General features: G+C 37.0%; 1 protein-coding gene across 14 annotated transcripts in view; it reads left to right on the forward strand.

The window, feature by feature from the left end:
* Window positions 1-17,917, forward strand: part of DMD (dystrophin) — a 1,162,034-nt gene that overhangs the window by 598,509 nt on the left and 545,608 nt on the right. Inside the window, exon 1 of one of the 14 annotated variants that reach the window (XM_056326986.1) lies at window positions 9,374-9,463. The exons of the other annotated variants lie outside the window; for them this stretch is intronic. The gene's annotated coding sequence lies outside the window, so the exon portion shown is untranslated. Of the gene's footprint in view, window positions 1-9,373; window positions 9,464-17,917 lie in introns of those variants that run through there. 14 annotated transcript variants of the gene reach the window in all.

Consider the following 17,917-nt stretch of genomic DNA (forward strand, 5'->3'; position numbering starts at 1 on the left):
CTACAGTGTAGACAAGGGATCATTCTAAACTCCATTTATAGATAATGGAAAGTAATAGGTGCATCTGAAACAAAATCCATCTGATGTATTTTAAATATCCACATTAACTTATTTATTCCCTAGAGGTATTTATTTACTTCTATTAGTTGTAGAGTTTAGATAACTATCTCAGATGCAGAGATCTGTGCAGTAGATGTGAGAAATTAGATGTACATAAATCCCATTGATACATTTTCTGTAATCTTTGGATTTTCCACTATGAATTATCTTCAAAATTTGTCTTTAAATAAACTGTACCAGGGCACAAAGGTGTAAGTAATTGCTTCTAATGTATGTGATTACCATCCTGGGCAGACATGTTGGAGAAGAATGGTGGAAAAAAAGAACTTTTCAGTAGCGTAGTGTTAGATATCAAAAAGGTAATGTAACATAAAATCCTTGGGCAGGATAACCAAGGTATTTACGTTGGTGTTAATTTTACCTAAAACATTAGAAGAATGTGAGGCATGCATTGTCTAGGATTATGGAAAAGTTGAAGAGATCTGGAATACCATATGACTAGCTCTCCCCTACTGTTGAAACTAAGGCAGAATTTAGAAAATAGCTGTGTTTTCAATTCTTGGGGGGGGGGGGGGGGCGGGGAGGAGGGCAGGGGAAGACGCTACTTCAAGTATATCTACTGGGATGTTTCATGACCCTTATTGAATGAACTTCCTGACCAGCTCTTGTTAAAAAAATGTCTGAGCAGACATTAGGAAAGGTAGGAAATGGCGATGTCCCAGTCTAACAAAACAGATATCTTCAGCTTAATCATCACTCATTTTTTAGTTTAATTTTATGGTCTTCATTGGTCTCTTTACTTTTACATGTAAAAGACTCTGAAGTTGTTTTCCGTAATAGCAGATCCCAAGGCTAATTTGGAATTTATATAGCTATCCAGTTTCTTCTTTTGCTGTTTTGATCTAATGGAAATTTTTCAGTGTGTCCTTATGGACTGCATACACATACGAAACATAAAAAAATGCTTAATCTAATTCAGTTTTTATAAAGGCTTTTTCTGTAAAAGTGAATTTATTTTTTTTCCTTTTTTAATTTCCATGATGTGTTCTACTATATTGTACTTAGCAATGCTCCTAGGGTATTTTGAGGATTAAGGAGTTAATGTTTCCATATTGCTTTCAAAATGCAAATACTGTGCAAGGTTTTATTCACCCTAATAAATTTATAGCTGGGATGTATCATTTTCTGACATTGCAGTATAAATGATATGATGTCAAGTTTACATTTGACCTTGAAGATGCTCAATGACTCTTGTGCAGCTTTTCAAAGATGGATAAAACTGTCTATTATCTGCAACTGTATTATCTAGCCAAACTGTGGCAGTATTCTATCCCTGTTATGATTTCTGTTCCAGCCTGTAACAATGAATTTACTCAATTGAGATGCTATCCATTTTTATGCACTTTCATAATACTGATACAATGTGCAATTATTTTATTTATTTTATATATCTATATATCTTCTGAAGCCAAATTCCACGCTTTTACAGGTAAAAAAGGCATACAATAACAACAACAACAAAAAATAGGTGACTTTGTTAATAAATTGCTAGACTATTCTGTTTTTTTAATTTTTTGCAATTTTTTAATTGATAGATTAAACTGTTGTCAATCATAGATACTTTCAAGTAACTACAAAGTAGTTTGAATTAGCCATGCCTGTAATTCTGTGTCACTAATATGTAAGTTAATTAGACTAAGAACAGAAATGGGAGTTACAAAGTATGGGCTGTCTTTTGTGTAACAATTTTTTTCTTTGTGATATGAAATACCACTTTTCACTGACAACCAATCCTTGTAATACCCCAGCTTGTCATGCTGGCCACAGCTATGACACAAATAGAACATGATACTTTCGGCTCCTGAAATGTTGGAGTTTCTGTATCTGCTTTTACTGTCTTGTTGCTGTTGGTGGTGACCGAGTCAGAAAAGAACCAGAAGGAAGAAAGCAGGAAAAAAAAACCAAACCCAAACCAAACCAAACAACCAACAAACCCACCCCCAAATAACCCACAACCAGGAGGAATTTGCCTTCAGTGACTTAACTGTCTGTAATTTGAACAGCATTGTATTTACTATAAGACGAAGCTTTATAGTGCCCTCCACTATTGATAGTGAAAAAAGGCAGATGATTTTTTTTAAGAAATCATGCATTCTGCTAGGAGGCAATTGAATTAACACTCACTTATTCCTGAGTCTAACCCCGTGTTTCCCTATGGTCATAGTCACAGCACCATTATCTTTCAGCAGTCTGCGTACATTTTTCATATGGGATACCCCAAATAGGTAAATTTTATGTTGTCTTCAAAGATGGATAATCAGGGAAAGGGTGTAGGATTTTCAAAGTCATCTGAGAAAGCAAGGGGCTAAAAGATCATCAATTCCACTCAGATAAGAGAACTTAACTCCTTTAAATTCTTTGAAAATCATGAATAAACAGACTAACTGATTCTGCCCTAAGTATCAGTAAAATGATCTAGCTGAGAAGGAGAGAAAAATCAGGAGCTTCTGAGTCCTTTTGTACTGTGCTGCTTTTATAACTGACACACCAAAATGAATGCAAACAATAAACAGACTTTAAAAACCGTTAAGTAACAAAACTGATATATCTTATTTTATCATTTTATCAACACTCATTAGAGTATTATATATCTCTCAGATGATATGACCAGTGAGCTCTCCAGACACACTCTTGCTTCACTTTTGATGTATTGAATCAAACATGAATACTGTGTCGACTTTTCATTTGCTATGCTCATTTCTAGTGTTATCCACATGTCTTCATATAATTCATGGATTCATCTTCATAATTAGGTTGTATTTTTTTTCAAGGAAAAATATGCTTTAGCGTGAGATTAAGAGAAATTTGATTTTCTCTCTTAATTAACTATTTTGATGGAGGAATTTGGTGCAGCACAAAGAGATAAGATGTATGTAACAGCTTAAATATATCCATTGAAGTTGATCACATTACTATAGGAGTGAATTAATGAGGGAATAAATCAGTGAAATAATACATAATCAAAATGAATATTTAATATCCAAACCCAGTGTGATAAAATACAAGTCTAAATAGAACATGCATTTCTTTGAAGTAGAATAATTTCATCTTTCTAACTAGTGTGCACACTTTGAGTGATGTTCTATTTCATCACAGAACAATTTCTCATGCTAAATTTCATCTTGGAGGGAACCACAAGATGTGCAGAAGGAGCAAAATTAAATATTAGTTTTAAAATGTGCTTTTCAGTGGTACGATTTTATATGCAAATTTATATATTAGAGTTGCTGGAACTATTCAGGGTGTTTAATGTAGCTGACAACCTTCCTAGAATGCACTTTGTAATTTTCTTCAACACATATGGTAATTGGTCTAAAAATACTTAGCAACAAAACAATTATTGACATTTTTTTCTCTCAGCTGTAATAAAAAAAATTACAATTTGATGATAAAAATTAAGTTTTTTTGTTGGATGATAAGAAATAAGCAATTATTGTCACGGTAAATTACCATCTTCTAATAAACCTTTCTCTAAGAATGTATTAGTATATAAAATCTTGTATCCAATGTCCTTGTGTGGCTAAGCCCAATCCAATTGACTGAGACGTGATGATGGTGAACTACAGGATGAGAATGCTGTGTTAACTCCTCCTCCTTAATAACTGTCTGTCAGGTGAACAGTCGTTTGATCGGGCAGTAAGGCAGCTGGTCAATATCGGTGATATCAATAGAGAGAACACAGCTAGAGCACCCTGTACCCTTTGCAATCCCTAGTAGTGCATACGCAGGCTTTTGGCAAATTGATTAGTTTGCATGGTTGTGGTTTAACCCCAGCCGGCAGCCCAGCCCTACACAGCTGCTCACTCACTTCCCGCCCCCAGTGGGATGCTGGAGAGGATCAGAGGAGTAACAGTGAGAAAACTCGTGGGCTGAGATAAAGACAGTTTAATAGGTAAAGCAAAAGCCACACACGCAGGCAAAGCAAGGAATTCATTGCTCACTGGGATGGTGTGAGAAGCAGAAAGGGCCTTGACCCTGTGTAAGCACTGCTCAGCAATAACAAACACAACTATGTATTATCAACACTGTCTTCAGCAGAAATCCAAAACATAGCCCCATACCAGCTACCGTGAAGAAAATTAACTCTATCCCTGCCCAAACCAGTGCACCTGGAAAGAAGAAACATTGTACGATATGACCATATTATTTTTCAGATATATCAGTGAAAGAAAAATTTTGAGATAAACTCACTATCCCATCTAGAAGTGATCTGTGCACATGCCAAGAGCCGAAGACAGGGCATGGCAGTCATAGAAGAAACAGGCAGTGTATTGGCAGAAAGATCTACAGTGCTGACAGTACAGCAGGTGCTGCAACACTTACAGGCAGTATTTTTCGTTATAGGTGAAAAAGCAGCTTCCGCTACTTTCTGTGTTCAACTTTGGTGTTTGTGTATTAAGGAAATTCTTACATATCTATCCATTTAGAAACTTTGCTAATAACTTATTACTGGTAGATTACACTCATCTGCCTTAATATACTCTTTTTAATATACCCTTTTAGAAAAATAGGTATCTGCAATGTAAGCCATTTTACCTGACATTAACAAAACTCAGCTTACTTAAAACCATTGCTGTTTAGAAGGAAAAATTAAAGGTGAAATCAACAACTTTTCAGTGAGTCACTTTAACAAGAGAGTTCATCCATGAGACTTTTTGAGTCTTTGGCTTTATTTCAACTTCATGCACACCTGCAGAATATCTTACCTATTATGCGAGGATTTCAAACCTAGGTCTATACAACATAGTGAAACCATGGAATGGTGCTTGACAAATGATACAAAGCAAAAGTCCATGTAGTTTAAGCACATATTTTTTGTTATGGTATGTAATAAGTGTCTAAACTCATCTGAATGTTCTGATACAGCTAATAGGAATGGGTGTAGCTCTGAAGGGTGATGTGCAAAGCCCAAGGTTGAGACTGGTGGCTTTCCTCCACACAAAAGTCACTTAGAATGAACAAGAAGAAAACACTAGGTGGAGGTAAGTAAATCAGACCTTCATAGTAAGTCCTGCTCCTCTACAGAACGTCCCGCTCCAGGTGCAGAAAAACCTGCACTGTCGGGAAAGCCTGTAACAGATTATAACTACAGGTGTTCTTGCCCAAGAGCTGGAAGCTGTAAATATCTATTTCCTGAAAGAAAACCAGTCTGTAAAATAGCAAATAAAAGGGAGCTTGTCTGCTTAGTTTCCTTGGCCCATATGGGACGGAAGGAAGATTGCTACCTCTTGTGAATGTATGTCTTGTACAATGCTGAACAGGGACCACTGCTGTCTGTGTAGGGGTGTTCAAATTTTAGGGTAATGGAAGGTTATCCTTTTCATTCTTTTGCTCTTTATTTAATTTTTCATTCCTACTTGTGTTCTTGTAGTACTTGCAGCACTTGCACGTGTACTGCAGCAGCAAGACCTTTGTCCCTAACTGTGCTAACACCTGAGTTTCTGTGACAATCATGGAAAGTACGAAACACTGATTTAATTTCTAAAAGGTTAAACAATCCCATGAACCTACAACTTTCAATGGTAATATTGCAATTCCTTCCTTCGTATGTGCTGTAGTAGCCTATAAACTATGCCAACTTCAGGTGTGACTGCATCCTTTGTATAATTTCTGTTTTCAGGAATCTTTGGTTAAGTAACGATGAACGCCTTAAAGCCAAAACGGTGGTATTTTTAGCAGTAAGAATAGAGAATTAGTAATAGAAAGGAGGCCTTTGTCATCTACCCATCTATGCCTTCTTTACCTATGAAGTCTTAATACCTCCTGCAAATAACCTAGACACATATAATACCTTTAAAGAGCCCCTTCTGTCTGCCTTATACTTCTGTGCTGTTTTTGCAAAGAACGAATGCTGTCTTTGAGATACAGTCCTTTTAATGCTGCTGAAACTATTTTTCCTTCTGCATTCCTATTATGATACCTGTCTGACCGAATCCTGTCAGGCTCAGCAGGACAGTGAATCAAAATTTTCAAAGTTGATAGATCTGGCAGTCTCCTTTAGTAACATTCACTGCCTTTAACTTAAGCCACTCTTTTTCCTGGAGTTTTCCTGATTTCTCCTGGCTTTGGCTGCCCATTGCACTACAAACTCGTGTTGATGTGAAAAATACAATCTCCAATATGGTCACAAATAGAAGTGTCAGTAACCAGGGCAAGATGAGTTGTACTTTCATTGCAGAGTTATTCTAAATGGTGATCCAAGAGCAATGAGGAAATTCTTGCTGTGTTTGAGTAGCCACAAAGATCTCTGATATGAGTGTTTTACACTGATGTATGCTTCGTTTCACATTCAAATGAGTTGTTTTCTACATTGTCTAGAATTTGCTGTGGATTATCTACATCTGTTTAAACATGCAGCCGCCTGTCTGTTGTAGGAGAGCTCATGGCAAACACAGCCATGCCTTTCTGTTGAATTCCTATTCATTTGCTAAGTCAAAGTATTTGTTCTCCATACACTTAACCTCAGATGACTTGGAAACCATTTTATCTCTGTGTAACTCCCTGATAGCTGTAATCAAGAGGGTCATTTTAGTGTTTTTTTTTTTTTTTCCCCGGATCTACTTCTGTGGCTTTCTTAAAGAAGTGTTTCACTGGGGAGCTGGGGATGTGTTAGCTTTTATCCTTTGCTGAAAGGCTGCAAGATGTCAGGGATGAAAGTAAAACTGGTTTAGGATATGGCATGAAACAAAATTGGGATAAGTGTGTGAATCTTTTTGCAAGACAGTTGCTTTACAGTCAGTCCTTGTATAAGACAGTCAAAAGGAACTATGAATGCATATTATGTGAATGCACTATTTCTGTCTAGGACACAAAATGGACTGCTAATGGCACATGACTAGTCAAGAAATGTATATGCAAAACGATTCCTGAAATAGTACAGTCCTAATATAGCAGATACATAATGAATTCTTTGCCAAGAGGTTATCTGGATTCCTGCTTACTTAAAGAGTCATCAAATATAAACAAACAAACCATTTAAAAGTGTGTTGAGCTGTTTTGCTTTCAATGAGTTTTGTACACAGGAGAGATGATGGACTAACAGCCCTTAAATACATCACAGAGCTTGCAGTTGAGAATTATCTTCTGTTCACAACCCTGTCAATGAGTGTGTATTCTAACCATCAGTTAGTATATAAGTATTTAATATAGTATTATTTTCTTATTATTATTTTACGAGTCTTAACATTAAGGAGTACAGACAAAAATCTGCTTCTTTAAGAAAAAATATTCTATCCATATTGTAAGCTGTAGATATTTACTTGTGATAGGTGTATAGCAAATTATTTTTTTCCTGCAATTAATAGCTACATTGTGCATTTCAGCTATTTCTCTGAGATGTTCCTTTCATTAGGTGCGTAGATTTTACCTGGTATTAAAATTTGTAATATAGTTTTCACTGCATTACAGATGTTTGCATTATAAGACAATAAAATGAGACAAGACTGAGAGAGTGCTAAAGTATTTGAGCATTCTGGCTAATTTTCCAGAGCTGCTCACAGGAGTGTGTTTGAGAGCTGATAAGGCGCTAACTATATTAAAAAGACACAGGCATAGCATAAGTATTGTTTTTCCTTTTCAGTCACTAGAGGATGATTCCTTCATGCATTAGCAAAAAAGTGCAAACCCAAAGAACATTATGTATTAAACTTAAAATTTTCAAGATTTAAATCTTAAGAGAGTTCATTTTTTAAAAAGATAAATGAAATACATCTGGCATTTTAACTTCTGTTTATTGTTTCTAAACTCATTAGCGACTGATTGCCTAGAAATCACAGCTGTTTGATGAGGTCAATAGGAGCCAAAAAACCTATACAGGCCAATTTAATGCCTCATAATTGGCAATGAAATTTGGAATGGGAACTCCTTATCATTTAGACAGATACAATGTTAGTGAAGAAAAAAACCCAAATCCTCTGAATAGATAGATAGTTGTGAAAGTTCCCATTCCTTTTACCTTGGTGATCCCTTTTCCTGCTTGTCCTTTATTATGTGACTTGTTTTAATGGAGCCTAAGACCTTGGAAGTGGTAGAGGCATTCCTCCTCACCGAACCTCACTAAAAATAGGTACTGCTTGAAATAAACTGTGCTATTCAAACTATATATCCAAAGTGCATTTCTTGCCAAATGAGGTTATCACCTCTATGGTACAGCTGGCCTCTTATCTTCCTGGCACTTTTACTACTGCTTCTAACCCCAGATTGCTGTGCCAGGGCCAAACAGTAGAGCCCTAGAAAATGGTATTTTCATTGTCAGCAAGCAGAAATAAATTTGTACACTACTATGGTTTGAGTAAGAATGTATAAAAAAGCATGTATTCTTCGACATTATTCTTAAAACAGCAAGGGAATAAAAAAGCCAGTCCTATTAGATAAATAAATTATTATTTCTGTTATATTTCATATCTACAGCATTAGCTATAACAGTCAAAAATGTTCAATTTTAGACAGGCTTATCATAATAGTGGAAGCAGTGTTCTGTGTTCTGCTGAAGAATATTTAAAGCCTTAGCATGGTGTAATGGGCCCAGTAGTGTCTCAAAAAATTGATTCATTCTAGACTGAATGTAGCATGAAACATGTAAAGCCAGGTGTAACTTGGTGTTGTAGGTAGACATGTAGGTTTTCTACAAGGACTCAAGTAATGCAAGTGAAACAGTCTACACCTTATACAGGAACATCAACATCTGTATGTAACAGGGAAGAAAGGAAATACATTTTTATAGTTAATTGAATCTAAACTAATAAAAAAGTAATCCACAGAAAATTACTAAAATTGAAGTCTAACTAGACCTAAAATTATTTTTATTCATATGTTGCATTTTCTTTACGTGATTATAACTTGAAGGCTGCACTGCTCATGTTATTCCATAAGATATTAGTAATGCAAATAGTTAACACATTCTATATTGAAAGACTAGCTGTTAAACTGATGGCCTCCCATGATACACAGTGCAATCAAAACATTACAGAAGAGTAGTTTCGCGAGTATTTGTTGGACTCAGAAGACCAGTTTACAAGTCACAGGCAAGGCTTATCCAATACAGGCAGGATTTTCCCTTTCTCCCCGCCCCCCTCCTCCCCCTCCCCCCTTTTCCCTTTTAAAATCCTTGCTCTCCCTTACTGTTGGTGTGCTGTTGAATCCAATCCGCAAGCGAGGCGAATTTCAGTCCAGCTTTTTCAGGGAGCCGCGGATACACACAAAGTTGGCTGATGTGCCATTCAGCATCCCAGCAGCTCTTTCTCTTCACACTCGCAATGGCAAAGCTTTGTGCGGATGCACTGCTGGATGCTCTGAACTAAAATCGTCTGGGGGAACTTGGCAGGTTTTGGACAGCCTTTTAAAGGTAAGGAAGCGCAAACAGCCGTGCTGGAGAAGGAATCTGCCGGTGGAGAGCGTGTTATGTTAGTGCTGTGCAGGCTGCATCTTAAGTCTCCTGCTCTGATGCAGGAGTCTGTGAGAAATAGGTGGGAGGGGATGCTTTTGTACTTGAAATAAGAAGCCCCAGATTAAGTGTTATCGCAATAACTACTTCAGAGCTGCTGACAAACAGTGTGGTGATCAAAGCTTTCCGAAAATACCTCTGTCAATTATTTATCCGCTCCCAAGTTAAACCTAACTGTATTAAAAACAGCAATAGAGGCCAGCAGCCCCAAGCTGCAAGGTGCTTTGAACATCTTGTCTTGCTGCTTTTTGAAGTCCCCTTATTGCAGTCAGTTTGGTTGAATACTCTGGAGAAAGAATGTTATGCACATTCACCTCTATTGGAGTGTTTTCTTTTTCTATAATCCACCGAGGAACAGTGTGTTTTAACAATAAAAGGCCATTTTTTCATGCTCAAATCTCATACTGTGCTTAAATATCTTTCAAAAGACTACTCTTAGAGCCATATAGATGCCTGTGCTTTTAGGTTATAATTGATTTTCTTTTCAAATGTTGTAATAGCTAAGTGCTTCACTAAAATGTATTTTAAAATTTAATTTCACATGTAAAGCAGTTCAGGCTTTTTGCTTAAAATAACCTGTATTAGAAATGCTGTTTTTACTTTTGGGTGGTCTGCTTCATCCATTTATGTATGTTCTTCAGGTTAGTGGTATATCAGAATGTCAGAATAACACAAGAAAATTCTACTATTGATGCTCATAGTCTATTTGAATTTTTCCTATTTTGATGAGCTAGTAGGTTTTATGTTTTGCAAGATTATACAAGTATTTTTTCACTATTTCTTAATCTCAAAATCCAACATGAAGTGCATAGTGTTTTTCAAGTTAATCTAGGTAGTGTTTTAACAAACAAACAGCAGCCCCACTCCTATAGATTTCTCATAGTATGCGTATTACACAAATGTTTATGGTAGCATGCATACCTCTTTTTAAAAAGTTTTTACCTGACAGTAACTCTGACAGCCTTTTTAAATAAAAAAGTGCAGAACGTTTTTTCCCAACTCTTTAAATGTTTATTTTCTTGTAAACTTTTATTTTGATATCGATTATAGACTTTATGTCTTAGAATTGCATGTGTTACACCAGGCTGATATTTCTTTCTGCTGTTACTTAAGGAAGTATTTGACAGTCATTCCCATGCATTTTCCAATTTGAGTCTAGAGTAAGTTAAAGTCTGAATACATATCAGATTAATTTTACATTTTAAATGAGGCATACCAGATAATGACATGAAGCAGAAAATATCTATATATGATTTTTTGCTTACCACTGTTAGCATAGTTCATAGAAAGTATGAAAAGAGATTATACATTTTAATATTTAAATTACTTCTGGAATTGCAGATTGATATTTTCAATGGGTTTTCATTACAGTTTCTGCCATTGAGGGAATGTGAGGGCTTTGAGAAAGATGGAGTGCTGTAATTACCAGGTGCACATGTTCATTAATCCTTCCTGGCTAGAAAAAGCTTCAAGTTCTTCTCCAGTGGCATATTCGTAAAGCTATAAATATCCAAATTGTGTCAGCCAAGAAGTCACACAGAATGGAGGCTCTTTTTGAGTTCAATTTCATGCACTGTTGCTTTGGTCTTGTGAGGGAGTGCTTTGCATTCCTTATGACTGATATTTGTCCTCTTCCTTACAAAAGTTCAGAAAACAAACTGTTAGGTCATAGATAATTTTGTTTCAAGTAAATGCAGATATACATGCAGAATAACAACTATTCTTCAGGATAAAAATATGTAAAAATAACCTTCTTAAGACTCAAAACAGAAGAGTTGCCAAGATAATTTTGATCTTAAACATAACATTTTAGTAAACAAATTGGAAAGCTAGAGTCTAGGCTTAGGAAAATTTATTTTAGAGGAATGTCTATAGCAATCTGTTAGCACTGCTTTTCATTTAGCTATACACTGGTAAGTTAAATAGCATGGTGATGAAATACTGCATTTTTATCCTCTGACTTTCTTTTAAATATTCTAATACAAAAGTCAGTCTGTAATTTCATATCAACAGAAAGTTTAGTAAATACATTTGTATCTCGAGCTGTCTGTTTCTATATGGATACCGAGACATAATTACATAAGTATTGTATTTAATTACAGAACATGTAAAGGTAATCTTCATCAGATGATAGTTTTTTTTAATAGATATTTGAAATATACAATGGCATCTTTAAAATGCCTATATATAATTTCTCTATTAACATGTATGTATGTATATATGCATTTCTGAAAATATTCTTGTTAACTTTTACTGGAAGTGCACTGAAATATTGAATTATTCCTCCCTACCCCCCGCCCCAATTCCATCTCTCAAATCTGTCATTTAACTTATAGGACTGTTTTGGGACTAAACATCAATTTAAATTTGAAAAGCACTAAAATATGTATTTGATTCAGTCGTAAGTGTCAGTAATTTTAGACTTTCATGCGAGTTCAGAATTAAGGTCTTTGCTGTTTGAGAAATCACGTTGCAAATTTTTGCTTTAAATTAACTCAGAAAACTACAAAATAACAGAGATAGAGAGGAGATCATACCTTGCTTACACATGAAAATAGTAATTTTTACCAAAAAAGCTTGAAAGAAGATACAGGTGTTGCCTGTAGCTTGTGCACTTCATTCACGTTACCAGTCTTTACGAATCACTTGAGGAGATTCAGTGTTTCCTTCCTGTCCTACAAAAACCAAGTGGTATTTAATTTTATTTTTATTATAATAAGGACAAGAATAGAACTGCATCTATGTATTATTTAGGATAGAATGCATGCAGAACGTGAAAAGGCAAAGAGGCTGGGTATGGCTACTGGCCCCGCAAGTTCTCTGGCATCTGGCGGCGCTGGGGAACTGTCCAGCACCGAGCCGCGCCGCAGCCCCACTGCCCTCGGCCCTTGCCTAAGGGTCTGAGAGGTCTGGGCAAACATGAGGTTGGCTCTCAGGGTGTTCTCTCCCAGGGAGCTGAGAGTTAGATGGGAAATACAGTGCACGGTGTGGATTGCAGGCAACTTTTTAATGGGGATGCGGGGTTTGGGTAAAGGATTAAGATCAGCCTGTCTGGCAGGGTCACGGTGCAGCTCCTGGGCAGGTAGCATTTGGGCACAGTACCGTGACACGGGTTTAACCTAGTATTTTTATCTTATGTTAAATAGTATAATTTCTGGTAAAAATAACGTATTTGGTTTATGTGGCAAGGTTTTGGTCGCAGGGCTGCTACAGGGGTGGCTTCTGTGAGTAGCTGCTGGAAACGGCCCCCATGTCCAATGGAGCCAATGCCAGCCAGCTCCAAGACTGACCCGCTGCTGACCAAGGCTGAGTCCATCAGCAATGGTAGTTGCACCTCTCTGATAACATGTTTAAGAATGGGGGAGAAAGAATGCTGTGCAACAAGTTGGGAGAGAAGAGTGAGAATATGTGAGAGCAACAGCTCTCCAGATACCCAGGTCAGTGCAGAAGGAGGGGCAGGAGGTGCTCCAGGTGCCAGAGCAGAGGTTGCCCTGCAGCCTGTGGTGATGACCGTGGTGAGGCAGGCTGTCCTCCTGCAACCTGTGGAGGTTGGCAGTGGAGCAGATCTCCACCTGCAGCCTGTAGAAGACCCCATGCCAGAGTAGGTGGATACCCAAAGGAGGCTGTGACCCTGTGGGAAGCCCATGCCAGAACAGGTTCCTGGCAGGACCTGTGGCCCTCTGGGGGACCCATGCTGGAGCAGTTTGTGAAGAAATGCAGCCCATGGGAAGTACCCACGTTGGAGAAGTTCATGGAGAACTGTCTCCCATGGGAGGGACCCCATGTTGGAGCAGGGTGAGAGTATGAGGAGTCCTCCCCCGAGGAGGAAGGAGCGCAGCAGAGACAACTTGTGATGAACATGTCCCCCTGCACCACTGGGAGGGAGGAGGTGGAGTAAACTGGGATTGAAGTTCAGCCTGGGAAGAAGGGAGGGGTGGAGGGGAAAGTGTTTTAATATTTGGGTTTATGTCTCATTACCCTTCCCTGATTTGATTGGAAATAAATTAATTTTCACCAAGTAGAGTCTGGTTTGCCTGTGACAGTGATTGGTGAATGATCTCCCCCCGTCCTTGTTTTGAGCCATGAGCCTTTTGATATATTTTCTCTCCCCTGTCCAGCTGAGGCGGGGAGTGACAGAGCAGCTTTGGTGGGCACCTCCATCCATTCAGGGTTAACCCACCACAGATAGGTCGTTATCAGTATATTTTTATATCTTGCATAAGAGCATTTTTTTACATTGTTGTACTGAATATTCAAAGAATGTTTCTTTATTTTTTTTAATTCCAGCATTTTCCTTGTTAATCTACTTTTGGTCTGGTGTTGGTGGTTTTCTTAATTGTTTTTAGCTTAGTAACTATTTGATTATTTCTCCCTGTTACTAAGAGGTTGTGGCAAGACTAGAACTGCTTTCAGGCACAACTTTTTTCATGTTCATCAGTTCTAATGATTTTCAGAGAAAAAAAAACAAAAAACAAAACAACAAATCCACAACCAAAACACTAAGTCATGGAAATGTTCCTTCCTTCCCTTTGAGAGATTTATCTAAAACTTCATTTAAGACAGACTGAAAAAAAACCCCAGTTATCATTAATGAATCCATAATAGGTGGCTCTTACAAACATATTGTTCTGTTCATGCTATTTAGAGACACAAAACCTCAACATTATGAGCCATAATCTGACCTCAATTGTATCTCTGCTTAAATTTTCAATTGTTACTATATGCCATACATATCTGGGGGGGGTGGGGTGGGGAGTGGGGGGGGGGTGGGGGGTGGGCGCGGAGGAAGTCTTAAATTCCAGTTGGGTATCATTTCACATGTATATACTGTCATTCACATTTCTCATATAAAACCCTTGCACTGTTGAGTTTCACTAGTAGGAAAAGTTTGTTGTCTGTCAACAGAAAACTGTACAACTTGTATCTGACAAAACCAATCAATACGTATGTCTTCCCTGAACTCAATTAACTAAAATATTATGAAAGAACACAAAACAAATTCAGTATTATATCCGATGAGAGACCTGTCTAGCCTAATATTTAACAATTGGACTTTATGATCTTAAAGGTCTTTTCCAACCTACATGATTCTATGATTCTGTACCTGATGTAAACAGTAGTACATTCTCAACAAGGAGTAGAAAAAATGAGCCCAATATGCAGTGGTGCTTCCCAGGTGTATTTCCTCATCATCCAGTGCTCAATACTTTAGTGACTTTGTGAGGCACTGCTTTATGTCACAGATTTGAGTGGAGTTTAAAATCATATTGTATAATGTTTCTTTTTTTGGTGAGCAAAAGGTCAAAAATCAGTCTTAAGGACACTTTATCCCATTGTTTTCCTGAAAAACATTATCTCTTTATTTTCTTTGCTGCTTTTAGTTCTGGCCACTGGTAATGATTGGCCAGATATCTTCTTAGTTTTGGTTCATCAGAAAACAGCTAAGGCGTTTCAGCTAGCTCCTGCATACATTTAATGATTAATGGTGTCTTACTGAAAATATATTCACCCTTGGACACCCTTTAATGGTTTATTTTCTTTCCCCTTTTCTTTTTTGTACACTTTTTTTACGTAATAAGTTTTATAAAACAGGTGAGTGCATATTTTTGCATTTCTGTACTTACTTAGAGACAGCATAATGGCTGTAAAATTACCTGAAATTATTTATGGGTAAATGGAGTTTTCCTGATATGTTTTTCCATAGATTCTATTTTTCAGCCTAGTCTTCCAAAATCCTGACTATTTATCAAAGCTCTGTGTGAGGACAGAATGAGAAATTTTATTGTGCAGCAGTAAAACACATTAACATTATGTTAAGTACACTGGTAAGCATGCCATTGCAATTTCATTGATGGACATTGAGTATGTGATGAATTTGATCGTTAGAGTGGTATAACAAATGGCCATCTCTTTTTCAAAGTAATGTTTTTTAGTCTAACTTTTCTGTAGCCAGTAATGTAGATTTGCATTGCCTCTGGCAAAAGATGGAGTTCAAGCTCAGTCTCTCACTTCTTTGATGAACGTAACTTAATTTCTAGGCCACAACATATTAAGGGAGGCCCCTGTTTTTTAAAAGAAAATGGCAGCCATAACCGCTTTTTGCATGAAACCAAATTCTTTCTGTTTGTGTTAGGCATACTCAGGGAAAACTTAGGGTTTTAGCCCCCATTTTTGGCACTGTTTAGTGCAGCATGCATTTTATATGGCAGTAGTGGTATGCATGTGCAGGATTAGCCTATCTATACATCCAAACGGCAGTTAGGTATGTCTCTGGGTAAAATCTGATATCTGGACTCTAGTTGATAGTCTAGTCATCAGACATTTCAACTGTGTTAAAATGATAGTATATGGTATTGTGAATATATAGTTCTTTTCAAATGTGTTTTTCCCACATAAGGGGAGAAAAGAATGTAGTGGCATGATTTTGGATGCCAAAAGGGTATTGTAGTTAGTAATTAGCACGTAGGTCGCCCTACCTCCAGTTCTTTGCTTCACAGATTTTCCTTCTGTTTTGAGTAACTTGCTAAAACTCTGACATTGTTGCATACCTATGCCTTTTTCCTTTTCTGTTTTGTTTTGATTTCATTATTCATTTACTTTATGTTTCTTATTTGACCAACCTTCAAAGTTTGCTGTACAACAGAAACCACAAGAATCTGTCTTGATAAAATCAGTCAGCCAAGAGGCCAAGGCCTTTTGTTACCTGTGATGAGGTAAAAATTGTGGTTATGGTGTAGCACAGGCATACCTTGGTCTGGTTAATAGTAGCAATATAACCACCATAATACACATCCTAGTGTGGACTGTAAAGCAATTAATAAAGCTTTTACCAGTGGTTCGTACTAACTGCATTGCAGGCAGCCTTGAAATTAGCTGGTAATATTATCTGAGGTCTGACTGGCTTTATGGGTGTCCATGACCAGCCCGATGCAGCTTTAGATCACCTAACATCTGCAACAACCTTGATTTCAGAAAAGCAGTTTCTCTTGCCTGCTCTTTGACAATCAGTGTTGTTGCAAGGAGCCACAGAAGAAACCTCTGGTAAGTTTCTATGCACAAGTCAGAATGGAATCAAAAAGCTCTTTTTCTGCTCTCCTTTCTTCATTTTAGAAAGTGATGTTTGGAAAACACTGTGCTCTTTTCCTCATCTTGCCATGTCCTTTGCTATGACCTGTCTTAGATATAACATGAGTGTAAGCAGAAGGAGCTACCATCTTGTAGCCTGATCCATTTCTGTCCATTATAGATTAGCTTTTCATTGCTTCTGGAAATGGAGGTGGACATACACAGAATCCTGTAGAGGCTGAACCACCAATCAATCTCACTAGAAACCCTTAAACAAGTAAATCTGAGCTTGTAGTGTCCTTTACACTACCTACAGAAGTATAGATATTCTGTTTGGAAACCATATACTCTTGACTTTCTCTCCCGTGGAACAGAAGATTGAAACTGTGCCAGAAATTCCATATGCAAAGTACCATATTTCATTTTTTTTAGACTTTATATCATATGATAACTGTATTTAACAGAAAGAAGCTATTCTCCAAACTGTAGCAGTAAGAGGAACAGATTGTATTTTTAATTTTTTTTTTCCACTGGAATATTAGTGAAGTGGCCCAGATGAGTGGTGTGTTAATACCTATAATGCTTTATTACAGTTAGGATCACAATCATCTTGTGGATATGTTGTTGTTGATCACTTAAATTGTGTGGGAATTTTAGTTCACAGACAGAAATTGCTTTGGATATTAGCAATGTAATAAAAGAAAAGCAAGGTGAGAAAAGACAGGAAGCAGATCTGAGATCCATCGATGTTTCTCTTGACCTGCAGCATCATTCTTGACACAGTTACAGGACACATACAAAACTGAAGTAGCAGATACATACATTCCCCCTGCGTGATCTCCTTCTACAATATGTTATCTGGTAAACTGCAGTCAGCCTTTTGTTGTGTTTAGGAGATTAAAAGGTCCTGGAGGTTTTGTGAGGGGAGAAAAGAAATGTAGAGGACTAGAAATGTAACATGGATTAAAAAAGTACAAAGTCAACCAGGTTTATCATACATCCTAATGCCAAATTATATTTATAGATATAACCTTAAAATGTATATTTTACTTGCAGCTTTAACACTAGTGAAACCCTATAAATTCTTCTTTCTGTCACTTTTTAAGCTATATGTTTGTAACAAGCATAATACTTATAGACAACTAATCACTGATTTTTTATATTTTTTAAAAAAATCTTTGGATATTTTTTTTTCATTAAAGTAATTTATAGGTTAGCATACTTGATTCCATGGATATTTTTTTCCCTTAGGTATATATATTAAATGTTCAAACTGTGAGAACCACGGAG

Source organism: Falco biarmicus, chromosome 2 (assembly GCF_023638135.1).
Source record: "Falco biarmicus isolate bFalBia1 chromosome 2, bFalBia1.pri, whole genome shotgun sequence".
NCBI lineage: Eukaryota > Metazoa > Chordata > Aves > Falconiformes > Falconidae > Falco > Falco biarmicus.